The sequence below is a fragment of the Eschrichtius robustus genome, chromosome 2 (assembly GCF_028021215.1).
Source record: "Eschrichtius robustus isolate mEscRob2 chromosome 2, mEscRob2.pri, whole genome shotgun sequence".
NCBI classification, from domain to species: Eukaryota; Metazoa; Chordata; class Mammalia; order Artiodactyla; family Eschrichtiidae; genus Eschrichtius; species Eschrichtius robustus.
In genome coordinates, this window is record NC_090825.1 from 129880099 (window position 1) to 129896290 (window position 16192).

A 16192-nucleotide genomic window follows, 5' to 3' on the forward strand; every position below is an offset into this window, starting at 1 on the left:
TACTCAGCCATAAAAAAGAATGAAATAATGCCATTTGCAGCAACATGGATGGAGATTATCACATTAAGTGAAGTAAGTCAGACAGAGAAAGGCAAACATCATATGATATTACTTATATGTGGAATCTAAAAAAAACGAAACAAAAGAACTTATTTACAAAACAGAAATAGACTCACAGACATAGAAAACAAATTTATGGTTACCAATGGGGATAGTGGTGGGGGAGAGAGATAAATTAGGAGTTTGGGATTAACATATACACACTACTCTATACAGAATAGGTAAACAAGAACCTACTGTATAGCACAGAGAACTATACACAGTATCTTGTAATAGCCTATAATGAAAAAGCATCTGAAAAAGAATATATATATATACATATATATGTATAACTGAATCACTTTGCTGTATACATTTTTAAATTTAATTTTTATTCTATATTGGAGTACAGTTGATTTACAATGTTGTGTTAGTTTCAGGTGTACAACTTTGCTGTATACTTGAAGCTAACACAACATTGTAAATTAACTATACCTCAATAAAAAAAAAAAAAAGAATATGGAGAGCCCTGAATGCCATGCTACAGAGCTGAGGCAAGAATTGAGATCCAGGGTTTCCCTGGTGGCGCAGTGGTTAAGAATCCACCTGCCAATGCAGGAGACACGGGTTCGAGCCCTGGTCCAGGAAGATCCCACATGCCACGGAGCAACTCAGCCTGTGCGCCACAGCTATTGAGCCTGCGCTCTGGAGCCCGTGTGCCACAACTACTGGAGCCTGTGCTCTGTAACAAGAGAAGCCACCACAATGAGAAGCCTGTGCACCGCAGTGAAGAGCAGCCCGCGCTCACCGCAACTAGAGAAAGCCCGCACGCAGCAACGGAGACCCAAGGCAGCCAAAAATAAATAAAATAAATAATTTAATTTTTTTTTAAAGTTCTTTAAAAAAAAAAAGAATTGAGATCCAAGGGCAGCCTCAAGGAGAACTGATTTTGATAATGTACTGTATTTATCAGCCTCCCTTAATTGCATGTGAAATTATATTTCCTTCTCAGGAATTCCTCCATCCTTCCCTTCATTCAGTAAGTATTATAGTCCTGAGATTATGATGTGGTCCACTGAAAATCACACAAATTTGCCTATCTGTCCTATGATAATACTATAACAGAATTAAATAAAAGTCAAACGATGGTAACTGGTATTAAATAGCATAGGTTCACCAGAGTGGGGCTGTTGATTTTATATAATTTCCTTTCTTTTTGGCTGACTTGCAGTCCATTGCTAATTCTAGTTTAATACTTTTTATCACTTCAAATAGATTCTTTTTATCCAGAAAAATTTACTAAGCATCTACTAGGCTAGGCACTTTAGAAAGTATGAAAGTAATGTAAGCCACAGCACTTAACCCAAAAGACCATAATATTGCAAATGCACAACACTCACAGATTATTTCAGAGTGGTGCAAGCCTGCCAGTGAGTTCGCCACCAATTCAGAAAACTAAAGTGACTGCATCTATATTATAGGGATGGATCCTGGGTGGTTGGGAAGGGTCAAAAATCATAGTGAAAAGTTCAGAGAAAGTAGGACTTTAAAGTAAGTGAAAGGCAGGAAAGAGGAGATGCTTTGCCTGAAGATAGCATGGGTAAAGGTCTTGAGGCATGTAGAGTCACAGGAGAAAATGAGGAAGGCTACAAGCTTGACTGAAGATTCTGTGCAGGACGAGGAAGTTGGCTAGATAAAGTAGGCAGAGTACTGCGTGCCCTGAGGGCCACATAGGGTTGGTCACAGGTGGTCCATAGGGTGAGCCATCTCCTACTGATGGGGCAGAAGTATGGAGATTGTAGGGCTAGGTTTCCAAATAGTAGGAAAGAGAAATGTTCTCTAATCCTGAATTTCTTGAGGAGAGAAATGCCACGTGTCCACCAGATTTTTCACCATGGGAAGTCATAGGGATCTCAGGCCATTGTACACAAGGGGCTTACATTTATAGAAAATGATGGTCTCAAATCTCAGACTGAAAAAGAAACATCCTGAGTGGACCAAAGAGAAGTACCTGTCTGTTCCTTGCCAGGCTAGGGGCTGGAGGCAAACCAGGAAAGGAAGCAGATAGATATCTGCCACCTTGGAATCTTGCTGCTAAAGAATTATTTCAGAGTTTCCCTATGTCTGGCAGCTTAGTAATTTGGGTTTAGGTGAGCTTTGCACAGAGACTGCCAACCCAGCAGACCTGGGAGGTAAAGCCTTCTGTTTATCTCAAGTTTAACTATAGGCTTGACTGTCAGAGTGGCATCGCATCCTGGGATCCCACCTGGAACGGTCTCATCTTGGCCTTCAGGGACTTCCTTGTCTCAAGAGGAAGGTGGAAGTCTCAGCTGATCAGATGCTTGAGGATGAGCTGATTCCCCTTGAGGTAGTGAGTTCTCCATTACTGGAAGTTTTCAAGCAGAGGACCATTTGGCAGGGATACTGTCAAGAGAATTCACTCAGCAGCTGGCTGGTCGGAATGCTAACAGCTACCACTGACTGAGCACATCCTGGCTGCCAGGCTCTATGTTTAACATCTTATATACTTTCCCCCCCTGTGTCTCCATGAGGTAAGGGATGCTGTTATCCCCATTTTATTGATACAAAAAAGAAACCTGGGGCTTCCCTGGTGGCGCAGTGGTTGAGAATCTGCCTGCCAATGCAGGGGACACGGGTTCGAGCCCTGGTCTGGGAAGATCCCACATGCCGCGGAGCAACTAGGCCCGTGAGCCACAATTACTGAGCCTGCACATCTGGAGCCTGTGCTCCGCAACAAGAGAGGCCTAAGAGTTTGGGATCTTGCAGAAGATCCTCTAGCCCAGCAGTCCCAAACCTTTTTGGCACCAGGGACCAGTTTCATGGAGGACAATTCTTCCACAGACTGGGGGCGGGGGGTGGGGGGATGGATGGTTCAGGCGGTAATGTGAGCGATGGGGAGTGGCTGTAAATACAGATGAAGCTTCGTTCACTCACCCCACTGCTCGCCTCCTGCTGTGCGGCCAGGTTCCTAACAGGGGGTCGGGGACCCCTGCTCTAGCCAATGAGTGATAGAGTTAAGATGTGAACCAAGCCTGTCCACACTTCTTTTTTTTTTTTTTACCTTTTTATTTTCAGGAAAGCGTCCTGGAGTCCACACTCTGCACAATGATACCATACTGGAAATGACTTCTAGCTATCCTCAAGCCTTGCTATTTCATAATTCCACTGCTAAGATGAAGGCATCTTTGGTTCCCGACCTTTCACTGAGACATGAAGGGCTTGGGATTAACTTTCATTTACTCTTGTGTGTGTGTGCTTCCTGTCATCAGGGTACATGTTCAAGGCAAAGGTGAAAATCAAATCAGAGTTTAAAAAAAATTTGAGAGGAAGAGCAAAGAATGCCTCTTCACACAACTCTGGAGAGCTGGGGCTTGAACTGAAGAGCTCATAAATGAACTAGCCCATGGCCAAGAGGCAAGAGAGTGAGTCCTAGGACCCTGGAATGCCGGATGGGAGAGGCAGTTTGCCACCCAGCTCTCTCCCTACCTTGCTCCCAGGATGATCTCAGGCGAGTTCCTTAGATGACTGGAGTTTTTGAGTTGGAAGGGACCTTAAAGTGCCCTATCCCAGATTTTGTAAATTGTGCTCTCCAGGAACAGAGAATACTCACACTCAACTCTTCAAATATTCATTGTGAACCTACTACTTGCCAGGTATTGGTCTAGGAGCTACCCAGGGCTGCTCTGAGGGGGAAGGAGGAACAAAGAGACAAACTTGACTTCTCCTCCTCACTATTTAACCATGCCCTGCCTTATATTAGAATTGCAGTTAAGATTTGTCGTAAAGAAAAGCTTAAATTGCTTTTAAAAATGGTGTCTATTCTAACATTCCCATTTGAAAGACAACAAAGCCCAAAGAGGTGAAGTGACTCACCCAAGGTCCAGCTACCATTGCAAACTAGTCATCTTGTGTGGAGTGAAACTCTTCCCATCATAACCCCATGTTCCATATTGCCCTGGGCCTCAATTCCCATATTCTAGGATGGAGGAAAGTGACCAGACCACCTCTATTGGTATTTTCCAAGACTAAAGTGTTTTACTTTTCTGAATTTCTTGAACATTCACTATTTAGCCTATATTGTCCTTGGTCATATAGTAATGGTGTACTGAAGACTGGTTCTTTCGTCCATGATTGCTATGATTCCTTTTCTCCCTCTCTGTGCCCATTGTGTTCAGTCTGGGGAGCTGGTCTGGGCTTTGTTTAACCATACTGAGCTTGTACCACTGGGTCTCAGGGAAAGTGTAAGGATGAACAGATTGTAACAATTACCTGTATTTATTGAGTGCTCAAGGTAGTGAGGGCTTAAGAAGCTAGAGTCCATTTTTCATGCTGAATATGCAAATACCTACTTCTCTGCTCTACAAAATCTAGGACATCCTGAAGGATGTCTATATATCTCACATGGGTACTGATGGCCTCACAAGGATGATGTAATGGTTGGTAATAGACGGCCCTGAGCAAGAATCCAGTCTCTGCCATTTGCCGCTGGTATGCTATGTTCTTGAGCCTCAACTTTCTCATCTATAAGACAGGTCCAATAATTCCCATGGCACAGGAATGTTTAAATGGTATGATCATTAAATGATATGCAGAGAATTTTGTACAGGGTTGGGTATATAGTGAGCTCTCCATAAATGGTAATGCTATTACCATATATTTTCTCCTCTGGTTAATAATCTCCAGAAGCCTCAGAATGAGTCCTATATCATTTGTGATGTTGCTATCATGCATGGACACAACAGAAACAACTTTTTAAAATTTTTCCCTGGAGCTTTCTTCAGGGATCTGCTATCACTGACAGAGAGAGGAGAGAGAAAAGAAAGAAAAAGAAAAAGAAAAAGAAAAGAGCTAAGAGAAATAAGTTTGACTTGTTTCTTTAGTATAACTCTGGTTCTCTACATGCAAACTCAAGTGGTGCCCTCTTACTTTCTCAGACTCTTGCACCAGAAAAGATCCAAGCCCCCTGCCCAGAACTGCCCATCAAACACAAGTTACCTTTAGAGGTTACACAATGGCAGCTCACAGATGAAATGGGAATGGCCCACACAGTTGTCTCAAGTTTTCAAAATGAGTTAGTGACATTTTCAAATCCAGGAATTTCACTTGAAAATCTTGGTTTCTGATTTCTCTTTCATTTTTAACTTTCCTAAGTTGTAAAGTCTAACACACATACTCAGAGCAAAACTATATAGCTCAGTGATTGATCACAAAGTTAACACCCGAGTAACCACCACCCAAGTCAAGAAATATAATGTTGCCAGCCCTCCAGGAACTTCCTTGTACCCTTTTTGGCCACATACACTGTCCCACCAAAGAGAATCTCTGACTCTTATAATCACATCTTTGTTTTTCTTTATAGATTTACCATCTAACATGCATTCCTAATTGTTAGAGTTTAATTTTGACTTCTTTTTTTTTTTTTTTTTGAAATTTACATAAAGGAAATAATCCAATATGATTTTATGTGTGTCTATCTGATTTCCTTTGCTCAATATCACACTTATCGGATTTATCCGTATTGTTGTATATGGGTGTAGTTTACTTGTTTTCATTTCTATATAGGATTCTATTGAATTAATATGTCATCCATCTATAATTCACCCATCTATAATTCTACTGTTGATGGACAACTGAGCTGCTTACCCTTTTGAAAAATGAGTCTATAAATATTCTTGTATATGTCTCTGGCTGCACATGTGCACGTATTTTTGTTGGATGTAAACCTAGGAGTGGTATGAGAATGTTCAGTTTTAATACATCCTGCCATATAGCTTCCAAAGTGGTGGGACTAATTTATACTCCCACCATCAGTATGCGATGATTCTCGTTGCTCCAAATTCTCTCAAACACTTGGGATTGTCAGTCATTTTAATTTTAGCCATTCTGGTGGGGGTGTAGTGACAACTCATTGTGATTTTAATTTGTATCCCTCCTGATTATTCGCGAGGTTAGCTTCATTTCTCTGTTTATTGAAATGTTGATATGCTTTTTACAGGGATAACAACAGTTCATGCCCTTTTCCCATTTTGTTACTGGGGTGTCTGTGCTTTTCTTAATGATTTGTAGATGTCTAGATATGAGCCCTTGGTCAAATGTGTATGTTGAAAATATCATCTTCCTTTCTGTAGCTTGTATTTGCACTCTCTTAATGGTATCTCTTGATGTAATGGTATCTCTTGACGTACAGAACAGAAATTGTTCATCTTAATGCAGTTCAATTTATCAGTTTTTTTCCTTTATGAATATTTTATATCTTATTTAAGAAGACTTCTCCCACCCTGAGGTCATGAAGATATTTTCTTAGATTATCTTCGGGTGGCTTTATGTTTTCCATTTAGATTATTCCACCTGGAATTGATTTTATTATATGGTCTGATACAGGGGTCTAGAAACAATTTTTCCAAACAGATATCCAACTGATGGCATAATTTATTGAAAAACTCATCCTTTCTCCACTGAACTTCAATGGTATCTTTGTCATAAATCAAGTGACCAAGTCTATGTGGCTCTGTTTCTGGTCTTCTTTACTATTCCATTGGTCTATTTGTATATCTTAGGTCTTAAATTTAACCTAAGTCTTGATATTTGAGACAGTAAGTCTTTCCACCTTATTCTTCTTCAAATTTGTTTTGAACCTGTTGTTAGATATTTACATTTTCATATAAATTTTAGAATCAACGTATCAAATTATGAATAAAAATAAACTACAGGAATTGAGGTGGACTTTAACTTACAAGTCACTTTGGGAGAATTGATATCTTTAAAAATTGTCTCTCAATCCAATAATATAATATATTGCTCTACTTACTTAGGTCTTCTTATATTTCTTTCAGTGATGTTTTGTAGTTTTTCAGTATAGAGATCTTGCATATTATTTGTTATATCTGTTTTCTAGGTATTTAACATTTTTTGATGTTATTATAAACAGTATCTTTTTTTTTTTTTTAAAGATTGATTGATTGATTGATTGATTGCTATGTTGGGTCTTCGTTTCTGTGCTAGGGCTTCCTGTAGTTGCGGCAAGCGGGGGCTACTCTTCATCGCGGTGCGTGGGCCTCTCACTATTGTGGCCTCTCTTGTTGTGGAGCACAGGCTCCAGACGCGCAGGCTCAGTAGTTGTGGCTCACGGGCCTAGTTGCTCCGCGGCATGTGGGATCTTCCCAGACCAGGGCGCGAACCCGTGTCCCCTGCATTAGCAGGCAGATTCCCAACCACTGCGCCACCAGGGAAGCCCTAAACAGTATCTTTTAAAATATTATGTTATAATTGTTTGTTGCTGGTATATAAAAATAGAAATGATTACTCATAATGATTTCATGTCCAGTGACCTTGCCATATTCACTCAGTAATTCTAATACTTTTCTATAGTGTTTTTGGGCTTTTCTATAAATATAATCTTGTCACCTATGAATAATGACAACATTATTTTTTTCCTGCCAACTTGGTCATGATATTAACTCCTATATACTGTTTACTAATATTTTAAGATTTTTTTCATCCTGATTATGAAATAAAGTGCCTGTAATTTTCTTTTCTTATAATGTTCTCATTCAATTTGATATCAGAGTTGTGCTGACCTCAGAAGAAGAATAAGGGAGTGCTCCCTCTTTCTATTCTTTGGAAGAGCCATGCAAGATGGTTGTTATTTATTTCTTAACTGTTTTATAGAACCCAGAAGAGAGGTAATCTGGGTCTGGAGTTTTCTTTGTGCAAAGCGTTAAATGTCTTGAATAGTCACAGTACTAGTCAATTTTGCTGTTCTTCTTGTGGCAGTTTTAATAATTTATATTATGTAGGAATTTTCCCATTTCATCTATATTTTCAAATATCTTGTCATAAATTTGTTCGTAATATTGTCTAATTATCTTTCTCATGTCTGTAGGATTTGTAGTGATGTTACTTTCTATATTCCTGACATTGGTTGTTTTTGTGTTTGTTTGCTCTTGCATTTTCTCTAGGATTCTTTAGGGGTTTGTTTTGACTTTGTTCATCTTTTCTATTGTATGTTTCTTATTTAATTAACTTCTACACTCTATTTTCTTCTCGCTTATGTTCTTGAAATGGATGCTTAGCTCACTGATTTTTTTTTACAGCTTTTCTTCTTTTCTAATGTATGTGTTTTTAAAGCCATACATTAGAGGGAGGTATGTTTCCCTCTAAAAGTATGTTTAACTATCGACACATCATTCATTTCTTGACTTTTTTCAGATTTACTAAATATTTTATTTTTCCATTTTTACTTATCTTATTAATTTGGAAAGATGACAACCCGTAACTATTCTTTTCGTGGTTACACTAGAGATCACAACATTCATTCTAGACTTACCAAATCTTATTGTATATTGCTACTTATACCATCTTCCTAGACAGTGCAAAGATCTTAGAACATTGTAGCTTTATTTTTTTCCAGCCAACATACATACCATGATTGTTGTATAATTTTTGAATTTTTAAACCTGACAAAATATGTGGGAAATATGGTGGGTACACTAGAAAACCCTAACATACATGTAAATGGAATGTCATATGGAGAAAGTAAGAGGATTCAGAAATAATGTCTGAAGAGTCAATTGCCAAGAGCTTTCTAAACCTGATAAAAGGCATTAAGATACAAATTCAAGAAGTCCAATGTACCCAAAGCATGTTAAATAAAAGAAATCACACCTAGACACAACATAGTAACATTGCTGAAAACCAAAGACAAACTCTTAAAAGCATTCAGAGTGAGGAAAGGGTGAGACACAGATTACTGAGAAATGATCAACAATAAGACAGACAGCTGACTCTTCACAAGAAACAAGTGAATTCTATCTTTAAGGAGCTGAAAGAAAATAACTGCAAATGAAGATTCTGTATCCAACAAAAACTGATTTTCAAGAGAGACTGTGAGATAAAGACATCTTTGTACAAATTTTAAAACGTACTTGTCAACAAGAGACCCATGCTAATGGAAATACTAAAGGATATTATCCAGGGACTTCCCTGGTGGCACAGTGGTTAAGAATCCTCCTGCCAATGCAGGGGACATGGGTTCGAGCCCTGGTCTGGGAAGATCCCACATGCCACGGAACAACTAAGCCCGTGTGACACAACTACTGAAGCCCCCGCACCTAGAGCCCGTGCTCCGCAATGAGAAGCCCCCGCTCGCCGCAACTAGAGAAAGCCGAGTCCAGCAACGAAGACCCAATGCAGCCAAAAATAAATAAAATTAAATCTTTAAAAAAAAAAAAAAAAAAAAAAAAAAAGGATATTATTCAGGAGAAGGAAAATTATTCTAGATGGAAACTCAGAGATGCAGAATGGAATAAAAAGGAAAAAAATAAATATATGGGTAAATATAAATAAACATGGACTGAATAACACAGCAATAATAATAATTTTCCATCCTTTTCTCTTCCTATGCTTTAATCCTATTATTTTCCTTTTGATCTATCTTGAAGTTTACTAATTCTCTTATAAGAAGTATCCAATCTGCCATTATGCCTGTAAAATTCTTGATGTCAGTTTTGTACTTTTAAAATTTGGAATTTTCTCTTGATTATTTTGCATGATTTTCAGTAGTCTGCTGAAATTATCAATCTTGTATTTTACCCCCTGGAAGGCAGTAAACATAGTTGATTATAAAACATATGTCTGATTACTCTAATATCTTGAGTCCCTGTGAGTATCTCCCTATTTTCTCTCCTTTCCTGTTCATTTTTATCTATGCTGCTTTATCTTCTGGCGTAACTGGTTGTTTTTTATTGTGTGCTGGTCATTGTATTGCAGAATTTTTTTGTAGAAATAATTTGAGACATAGGGTTATGGTATGTTTTTCCCTAAAGAATATATGTTTGCCTTACTGACAGCAATCCATTTTCATTTTAATACAATTTCAGAGATTGAGATGATTTGAATCAAAACTGCAGTCCCTACAAGCACCTATTTCCAGGTTCATTCTCCCTCCTATTGGGCAGTTCTTCTGGGTTTCAACTCAAAGTGATCATTGTTTAACAGCCTCATTCCACTGCCACCACTGTTTGGTCCTGAACTCCAATCCCCACCTTCTTATTCCTGACTCCTCTGGAGTTTAGCTGCTTCCAGCGGAATTGGTGAATGTCTCCAGGGCAAAAGTAGCTCCAAACACGTGGCTTACTCACTGACTTTCCTCCAGCCCCAGATCCTGGCTCTGCAGTTCTTCACTCTCTTGTTAGCTCTTTACATCTTCAAGCAGATTTTAAGTACTTTGTCCAGTTTTTCTGTTTGTCCTCATTGGTCCAAATTATATAGTTTCTCATTAACACAAGTGAAAGTCCTGTGCCTTCTCTTAAAAAATTCACAGACCTGTCCACAACAGGCTGACCCTAGGCAGTGGTCTCCCCCTTTAGATGAGGCACGCATTTTCCCAGTCACCACAATGTCCAGCTGGTCACTTCCCATTTGCGTCAGTCCAGTCCTGTTGGCATTTGGGATTGAGACTCTTGCCTTAAATTCTTTCTAAAACAAAGCAAAAGATAAACATTCCAATAGGCACTATTTGACCTTCCTGGGTTTATTTCCTCTAAATTTGGCTTTATATACTTGGTAAATAAAGGTTAGGTTTTTTATCATTTTGTTGGGAAAGAGCCTAAAGGTTTTACAGGGTTGCTGTCATTCTCCTCTCCGTGTGCCTGTAAGATCTGGAATGTTTAATGGTCCCAGGCTTGCCCTGTGAGGATAGACTGCCAGACTGCCTTGTGCAGCAGAACATCTGCGCTAAAAGCTGGCTTCTAGCCTCAGTCATGATGTGAGACCAGGACAGTGTCAAATGGAAGACTGAAGGCAGGATGACTTAGAAACAGATGGTGTATAGCTCCCACAGGGTGTGGAGTCCACTTCCAGAGCCAGTATAAGGAGTGTTAATGCTATGAGGGTGCCAAGTAGAGTGAAAACAAAACCACAAAAAAAAGGGAGATAGAAGATTCAACTCTTTCTGTTCAGTAATCAGGAAATATATCTGCTCAAGGACTAGTGGATTCAGAATAGACTTTGTCAAAGGGTCACTAAAATGGAATAAAAGCTTACAAAGATTTCCAGATACCCTGGGAAATACAGAAGGGTGTGATCTTTTTTAAAAAATGAACTCCTGTCCTTTGCTCAGTCTAATTTGATGAAAAATTTCTGAGTACAGCTACTCTATGCAAAATAATCTCTACTTACAGGAAGAAGGTACTTTCCCTAATTTTGGTTGAGAGTGTAGTTTCCAGAACCAGGCTGCCTGGATTCCAATCCCAGCTCTCCTGTATACTAACAGTGTGACTTCAGGCATGTTATTTAATTTCTGTGTTGTAATTTTCCCATATATAAAATAGAAATAATAGTTATACTTATCTCGTAGGGTGAAGACTAAAAAAATAATGCATGTAAAGTACCTAGAACAGTGACTGCTCTCAAAAACTGCTATTTATAATTAAATTTGTTTTATTACTATAATTACTTAACAATATTTAACATGCTTATCTTTTGTCTCTCAGAGCCCTGGGTTTCTTATCTCTGTACTATACTCTTTCATTGAATGTTCTAAACAGGCTGTCTTCACAAGACTATTTCTTTCCTAGCTGGATGTGGGGATTACATTGGGGATTTCCAAATCTTGCTGCTCATTTCAGAAAGCTCTTTGAAAACACAACTTTCTAAGATCCACCCATAGAGAGTCTGATTTGGTAGATCTGGGAAGGCCTGGGAAGCTGAATTTTTTAAAAAGCTCACTGGTGATTATGATATGCAACCATTTTGGAACCACTGGACTCTGGTGTACCAATTATTAAATATCTGGAGCCAATTGTTAAATATTCACGAATTTTGCAAACTGGTTGTTAAACGAACAGTAGCTGTTGGCTATGGTGGGAATATTTACATCATGAAAATTGGCAGATGCTACTTTTTCTTTTTTTCTGGAGAGCTGGTTGACTATCACACTGCAGGTACAATCTTCTCAGCTCCTGGGATTTGGAGTGTCTCTGTCTGACCCTCTTTTGTTTGGGACCCAAAATCTTCACTGTTCTCTGAGGTTTTCTTGATTGAGGTTTGGATCTCCCATGGAATAGGCATTCCTGTGGTTGAAAGGGCTGTCAGCTAGATATCTCTGCATCCATATTCAAACTCTCATTTCTTCAGTGTGAGACAGAAGTAGAAAACTGCCCAGTAGTTGCTCTAGCTTACAGATGTGTGATAGTTGGCTCTCACAAAGATTTAAAATAAAATTTGAGGCAGCTTTTACAAAATCACGGCATTGCACATTAAAATCCAGATTCTCTGTAAAGCTTTTCTTAAAAAAAGAATTAAAAAAAAGAAAGGTCTGGACCTGCTTCTCACTTGGTGAATTCTGGCTGAAGCTGAGTGACCACTGGCAGGGGGAAAAGTGTTCTCTCACCTGTCCATTTGTTCATTCATGCTTCCTGCCTGGCCCCTGAGCTTGGAACTCAGTGAAGCAGTTTGCTTTTCTGGAAAAGGTGACAGTCCAGGACTTCGGAGATGTGAGCTTGCAGTCCTGATGCTGTTTTTAACTCACTGTGTGGCTTTGGCTGACTCACTTTCCCTATAGGAGCCCTAGTTTCTCATTTGCAACCTGGGAGAATGCTCACCTTGTCTGCCTCCCAATGACGTTGGGTGGTCTGAAATGCGAGAGTATGAGCCTTTGACTGCCAGCTGCAGAAAAGTAAAGAATTATTGCTAAATGTTGATTCCTGTTATCTACCATCCCCTTAGTGGGGATGAGTGATCCCAGAACAAGGTCTGATAGGAGTAAATCTTTGAATGCGCTGGAACACCGAGAATGGATGGGGAGAGAGGGCTCCATGGTGAGAAAAACAGAAATACCAGTGAACTTGCTGAATCTGCCGTCTCGCTCAGGGAGATTTGGGAACACGAGAATTTAAAGATCATATTATTAACCACCTCCACTTTACGGATAAGAAAATACGGGCTCAAAAAAAAAGAAAAGAAAATATGGGCTCAGAGGGAGTATGGGCTTGGAATCAGATCTGCATATCAATCCCAGCAACATTCCTAAACCTCTCTGAGCTTCTGTTTCCTTGTGTGTAAATGGGAATGTAAGAATCTGTCTTATAAAGTATTGTGAAGATTCAGTGAGATAATGTGTTTTCAGTACCTAAAACATATTGTAAATGCCCATTAAGCGGCAGCTGCTGTTATTAACTCAAATCAGGCATATGCTAATTGAAGCACTGGCAAACCAGGAAGTAGTTAAGAGAATAAGACATATTGCTAGTGGATACTTCCTTATCAGGAAAGAACTTTTTCATCAACCAGAAGGGGCTCCTTTTACTTCCCATTGCACTGAGGTAACTTAAATCAGTATTTTTCCTAGCATTTGCTACAAGAGTCAAAAGATACCCAACCACACATGCCCAAATCAACCGCAAGTACTGAGAGCCAGAGGTGGTATTAGCATTATAGAGCATTTGCAGAGTCGAACTGGTGTGTGTTTCCCCTTCAAAAGTCCTTAAATGTTGACCCTACTCACCTGGAAATGAAAAATGTGGGCCCAAAGAACACTTATTTATTTCTGATTTTCGCTGCTTCGCGTGCCTCTTTTCACCGCCGCATCTAAACATCAAGGCAAGAAGTGCTCAAGCGCCTTTGGGCTCCTGAAGTCTGGAACAAATTAGAATTCTTGGAGTCAGTCCTTCTTTTGGACTAAACTCCTTTTTCTTTTCCATTTTCCAATAAAATTTTCGGTTCCAGAGAGTCCTTTCTCAGCCACTCCTTTCCTAATGCAATTCTGTTTGATTTCCACTGTGCAGCTCCTGAAAGGAGCCACTGAACCATGACGCAGCCAGCGTTTCAATTCCTGAGCACCAGCTTTCCAGCAGGAGCTGTTCCAGAACCATCTTTATTTCCAGCAATCATGCATTTAACCAAAATGATTGACACAGCGTTTTCCGCCCTCTCCAACTTTTCCAGCCCATTAGTCTTTATTTGTCTTCCATGGAAAGACTCCCCCGGTTTGGTTTCCTGCCAAATCAGTGAACGTACAAATACGTGCATAAGTCAAACACACCTACACACCCGTAGATGTTAATATGTACTGAGTCTGTATCTGTAATGAATATTCAACAGTTCATTTCTAGACTTCATGTCTCCACTGAAGTTTTAGTCATTTGCTTCTTTCCTCCTTTCTTATCTCCCCTTCTTCCTCTTTCCTTCACTCCCTCCTTACTTCTTTATTTTCTTTCTACTTTTCCCAGAAAAGTAGACTATTTTTGGTAGTCACTATAGAATCTCATATTCTTCAGTCTCAAAGAGGCTTAAGAAGCTTTTTAATACAAATCCTCTCACTTTAGTTTTGAGAAATCTGTGTGCTAGAAAGGAAACCATGTGCCATCAACGGCTTTTCCTTGCCTTTAGGAAAACTTTCAAGCTCCACAGGCATCACCCAGCATTGCATGGCTTGGACCCTGCCCTCTGCGTCGGCCACATCTCCACCTCAGTCTCCACGCTGTAACCACACAGACCCTTCAGTCCCTGCCCCAGGGCCTTTACACATGCTTTTCTTTCTTCCTACACAGGCTTCCTACACACATAGGCACACACCTCCTCTTCACCACTTGACCTTCTATTTATTCTTTAAGTCTCAACTCAAATGGTACTCGTTAGACCACCTTCCTGGCACTCATCAAATTGGTAATTATGTATTTAGTTGTTTAATGTCTCTTCACCTATTAGAAAGCAAGATCTCTAGGGACAAACACCATGTCCCTTCCACCCCACCACACCCCCACTATTTCTTCAGTGCCATATACAGTGCCTGGCATTTGATAGTTACAACAGATACTAACAAGAAAGTAATAGTGTCTAACATTTATTGAGAACTTGTAAGTTTCACAGACACTGTTCTAAGATTTTTACATGTATTAACTCACTTAATACTTACAACTATCCTAGGAGGAGGGTATGAGTGGTCAAGTCACCCACCCACTACTACATGGCTAGAAAGTAGCAGAGCGAGTTTCTAACCCAGGCATTCTGACCCCAAAGCCTGAACCCTCAACCAGGCCGTGCTGTGTCTCTATGAAGTGCTCCATTAATATTCACTGAGGGAATAAATGAAAATTTTATCCAAATTGATAGCGGCAAAACGGAGGTTAAAACTTAAATTGCTTGACTGATAATCCACTCCTCTTTCTATGCAAACAGAGAGCCTCTCAGGTACCAGCAGAATGCAGTAAAAAGAAAGAGAAGCAAATTAACAAATTGGTCTGTTGCTGATACGGACTATGGGAGGGACCCTGCGATGTAGATTGTGGAGTGAAGTGGAAATCATCCTTTTAGATTCAGGCAGGACCTAGTGGCAGGTGCAAAAATACTGAACCATTGAAGAGGACTTAAGATACGGAATCAGGTTCTCCAGAAACATCAAATGGATTTACAGTTATTGTCACTAACAATTTAGGTAATTCTCATGCTTTGGATGATACCTTCCAAACCTGATTCTAAAGTATAAGCAACCGTCAATTTTATGAAAGTGCTGGTCAGAATTCTAGGATGAAAGCTCCAGGAGGGTGCCTTGTTTGCTGCTGTATCCACAGCATGTGAAACAGTGCCTGGCACGTAGTAAGTACTCAATAAATATTTGTTTAACGAATTAATGGAAAATGCACATCAACAAATCCATCAGCAGGTACTTACTAAGTATCTGTCATTAAGTCTATGCAGTTCAAGGAGCAATGAAGAACACAAAGAAAAATAAGTCAGATTCCTTTTCATGGAGAGGTCCTAGTCTAGGTGGACCTGGTAACAACGACCACTATCAATAAAAGCCACCATCTTGGGGATTTGCTTTGTCTAGGTGCTGTGCTATGTCCCTTTATATATTATTAGGTCATTTTCATACTTGTAACATCTTCAAGATGATGGCACTACTACTAGTCTCCATTTGCAGATGTAGAAACTGATGTTTAGAGATGTTATTTCCTTGACCACAGTCACAAAGTCAGGAACTGGTGGAGCCAGGATTTAAACTCAGGTCTGTTTGACTCTGGCATCAACTATGCCAAATGTGCTCATCCCACTATTTCAAGATCATCTATGGGTGAGGGGCATGTTGGTACTACAGAGTTTGCAGTATTAGAGGGTGGGGGCAGGGACGGAG

General features: G+C 39.7%; 1 protein-coding gene across 4 annotated transcripts in view; it reads left to right on the forward strand.

Moving 5' to 3' along the window:
- The window catches only part of GRIA1 (glutamate ionotropic receptor AMPA type subunit 1), a 300571-nt gene that overhangs the window by 110672 nt on the left and 173707 nt on the right, over window positions 1–16192 (forward strand). The window lies entirely within an intron of this gene.